The following is a 4,124-nucleotide window of genomic DNA, read 5'->3' on the forward strand; positions in this document are numbered from 1 at the left end:
TTGATTTAGTATCTGATTCCGTTTACCACCTTCAGCCACATAAGTTGGCAGCATTTCCACTTTCTGGATGGGACGAATAAGGCCCAGAAGAACATATTTCAATGTTGGTGGAATTGATTTAATTCTCTTAATGACAGTGATATCAGGGCTTCTAACTCCTACCTTCCCACCCTCTCTCCTTCCTTCTTTCTGGTTGTTATTCTTGTCAAACATAAAGCTATTTATCCACCATCCTTAACTTTTTCCAAGGAATATCCATGCACTCACACAGCTTCTAATAACCAGACCCCTGAGTGAAAGCCAGTGACCTCACGGGCGGCAGGGCTTGTTTGTGGCTGGATACCATATTGTGCACCGGGCTGGAATTCTCTGTTCTTCCTCACTAGGAAGCTGGATTTGTACCAGGAACCTCTTATCTGAAAAGGCAGCTCTAGGCTGGGGAGAACAGAGCTGGTTTGACGAAGTGGAGAGGCGCTCAATGTTGGTCTGGCCACGCTTTGGGCATGCGTGAGCGCTCACAGCAAAACACAGCTGGCATGTCTAATTTTAGCCTTGACTGCCTTGAAAAGGGACCCTTAAAGGAAATATATTTTCGCTGAAACCATTTGTATTATAATGTAACAGCTGACAGACATGTCAGAATATTACTTATTATTGGTGGGGAAAAACTCTGTCAGGTAATTGTGCTTTTTTTTGTGATGACATCGGGAAAGTGATTAAAGCATCCCTGAATCAAAATCATCATAGATAGACAGTGAGAGAACCAGAGCTTTTATTTATGAAGACGCCTGTAAACCTAATGGGATACCTCCTTTGATGCTTACAAAACGGAAGTAAGGGTAAGAATGATCATTTCGGCTATGGCAAGTGGGTCCTTGTGATCTGACGATGCAGGGCTTGCTAATAGTAGTCCTGGCATAGACTCTCAAATTTCTTCAATGCTTAGCATCCTCCGTGTCCTCCGAGAAGTAAAAGGTTAGTTTCTGGACCGGGTCTCGGATTCATCTGGCTTTCGTATGTTAACAGGTTCTGAAAGCATCTGGGACACACTTGTTCCATTTTAACCAGCACGGGTCGTCCGTCTGCTTTTATTTTTGTCTTTCTCTTCCTTCCTCCCTTCGTCCTCTCTTCCCTCCCGTGGTCTTCTGTGTTTGCTTTAGCAGTGTGGCTTACCTTGCCACTTGGCAAGAAAAAAAAGGCAGCTCTTGTGTGGGGTAGATGGAGGGAAGGATAAGAAATAATCCACCGCCCGAATTTGAGTTCCCTGGGTTCAGTTCCAGCGGCAGCAGCTTTGCTGCAAAAATTGCTTTGCTGTTCGAGATAGCCAGCAGAGGGAATCAGGACTTTGCTTGCAGCAGGGGTTGAAGCAGGCTTTTTTTTTTTTTTTTCTTGGAGGAAATACTGCAGCTTTCTGGACTGCATACCCTGCTCCCTGGAGAGGTTCCACCCACCAGCTGGAAGGAGAGGAAGTGAATGAAAGGACAGGAGGAGCCCGAACACCATGTCACTCTGGAAGGGAGACAGCAGCAACCAGGCTGTGCAAGGTTGTTTTGTTTTCTTTTCTTTTCCCCTTTCTCTTTCTTTTTTTTTCTTTTTCATTTTTTTTGTTTTCTTTCTTTCTTTCTTTCTTCTTTCTTTTTTTCCCTTTTTCTTTAAGGTGGGGAAAGAGACAAACAGGAGACAGGAAGCTGATCTGCAAGGATTCAGAGTTGTGCTAAAAAGACTTTGATTTTTTTCTTCTCTCCCTCTTTACAAACGCTGGCAATTGACATCACTACAGACAGCCTGGGTAGAGAACAAAGTGCCTCATCCCAAGTGGACCCTGGCAGCTGGGGGAAGGAAGGCAGGATCTGGGAAGGCTGTGTGTGTGTGTGTGTGTGTGTGTGCGTGTGTTGTTCTACCAATACCTTTCCTTTTTTCTTTCTTTCTTTCTTTCTTTCTTTCTTTCTTTCTTTCTTTCTTTCTTTCTTTCTTTCTTTCTTTTTTGGTGTTTCTTTTTTAAATTCCTGCCGTGTTGGAACTAGTGAGTGGTGGAAGACGAAGGATCTCTGAAGCCTCATCAGTCATCGGGACCATCAGGAATAGTGGTTTAAGAGGACGCTCGGCCTGGGGCACCATACCGTGTCATCGAGTTCCCTGCCTCGGAGATAAAGATTCCAGCTACATGGGTAAACGCCTGGATCAGCCACAAATGTACCCCCAGTACACTTACTACTATCCTCACTGTCTCTAAACCAAGGTATGGCTCGACCCACAGTCTGGCAAGCAGTGTGTATCCTGCACTTGGGATGGGAAACAGGCATGTGGATTATTATTTACCTCCCCTTTCCCATCACCTCTTCCTGCTTCTTTGAAATTAGTAACATAGCAATGGAGTTACTGAGGCAGAGGAGAATATGAGAAGAAAGCAAGCCCTGGGACTGTGGTTTTTCTCTTCTAGCAGAGATAATAGTTTCGCTCGTGTTCCTTTGTTGTTATTTGGCAACATAAAGATGTTCCTGATATCCGTAGTAAAGTGCTTTGCAGATGGACAGGGTTGTTAGAAAGGAGATTGTGACAGTGATTATCAGGAACAACAACGATTTCAGAGGCTTTTCTGGTGAGCTGTTCTTTGTGGCTCTGAAAGGGTTTTTCTCACTGGATAAGATGCACCAGGGTGGGGGCAACTCAGACTTTCAATCACAGAGTATAGAATGAAAGAAGGTGTGGGAAGGTATAGTACGACTAACTGACGTCCCGTAGAGTTTGTTTGGGTGTGCTTTTGTTTTTGTGTATTTGCCTTACATATTTTATTTTATATGGAGGGTGATCAAGACTCTAGAGACTGAAGTTTGGAGCTTTACAATAGATGTTCTTTACTTTTCGAAGCTCTGTTTTTCTGTGCTGGCTGCCATCAGGAGGCCTGTGGGTCTTGAAACGGGATGAAATATAACTGATGATAATTGGACACGAATTGGTTAAATACTTTAGTCTTGGGATCCCTGGGTGGCGCAGTGGTTTGGCGCCTGCCTTTGGCCCAGGGCGTGATCCTGGAGACCTGGGATCGAATCCCACGTCGGGCTCCCGGTGCATGGAGCCTGCTTCTCCCTCTGCCTATGTCTCTGCTTCTCTCTCTGTGTGTGACTATCATAAATAAATTTAAAAAAATTAAAAAAATTTTTTTAATACTTTAGTCTTTATGTGTGTGCACAAATGACCATTACGGGGCCAGTGGAAAGCCCACGTAACTAAGCAGTGGGCAGTGCCAACCATGAACTTGATCCTGCAGTTCAGACCTGAAAGGCTCTCAGGTGTGAAATCACTGCTCCAATTTGTCAGTTAAATTGGACTTGATGAGTTGGGGGGGAGGGTGTCGGTAGAGTTATCGCTTTGAATGTATGGGTTATGTTTCTTTACAGGTGATATTAATTTTGTATCGCATTAGCCAGACTCCACTGTCTTCTTAATAAATAAATATGCGGAGAGTGACCAAGGCGTGCCTGAGTGATCTGTGCTGCCACCGGGACTCGTTGATGGGATTAGTGTTCGGTAATTCATGCTGTAGTTAGCTCTTATTTATTCTGTCTCCTCCAACAATGCCTATTTGTAAACCAGACGAGGCAGCAGACTTTCCGAATTCTATTAAAAATTGTTGCTTTTTTTTCTTTCTTTTTCAATCGCTCCATGACTCGCCCTGCCCCTGCAAGGTCTCCTCACATTGCTTTTTGCCCTTGTGAGCATTTAGTTTGTGGGGCTGCTGCTTTAGTAGACCAGCCCTCCTGCTCCCGTGCAGTGCAGTGTGTTTTAACTCTTTGGGGGATTGGGTGGAGAATGCTGTCTGCCTTCCTCAAGGAAATGGCAAAGCAAGGGCTAGTCTAAAAGAGGAAATTTATAGTCATTCCTCATCCCCCCCCCCAAGAAATAAAAACAACAAACCCAAGGGTTCCATGAAAAATATCGGACATTCCATCCCTTTTACTCATTTGGCTAAATTTTTCCAAATGTTTCAAAATTCATGCTTTCTTTTTGGTTCTTTTTTTGACTGTGAAGCATATTCAGAAAGGAAACTTTAGATAAAAATGAATGGAATAATTGCTTTCCTGCCTGAGATTTCTTTTAACTTATTGCTAGCAGGAAATAATGTC

At 43.9% G+C, this 4,124-nt stretch overlaps 1 long non-coding RNA gene across 5 annotated transcripts; it reads left to right on the plus strand.

Moving 5' to 3' along the window:
• Nucleotides 1-515: 515 nt before the first annotated feature.
• LOC119875760 lies at nucleotides 516-3,894 on the plus strand. 5 transcript variants are annotated; one of them, XR_005355237.1, is made up of 4 exons: nucleotides 519-839; nucleotides 1,396-1,544; nucleotides 2,025-2,272; nucleotides 2,815-3,102. It is a non-coding gene; the product is annotated as an uncharacterized LOC119875760 (long non-coding RNA). The 5 variants fall into 5 exon arrangements; XR_005355238.1 differs by lacking the exon at nucleotides 2,815-3,102 and adding an exon at nucleotides 3,399-3,894 and having other exon boundaries at nucleotides 520-839; nucleotides 2,025-2,239; XR_005355239.1 differs by having other exon boundaries at nucleotides 520-839; nucleotides 2,025-2,239; nucleotides 2,869-3,099.
• Nucleotides 3,895-4,124: the final 230 nt, after the last annotated feature.

The sequence above is a fragment of the Canis lupus genome, chromosome 2 (genome assembly GCF_011100685.1).
Source record: "Canis lupus familiaris isolate Mischka breed German Shepherd chromosome 2, alternate assembly UU_Cfam_GSD_1.0, whole genome shotgun sequence".
NCBI lineage: Eukaryota > Metazoa > Chordata > Mammalia > Carnivora > Canidae > Canis > Canis lupus.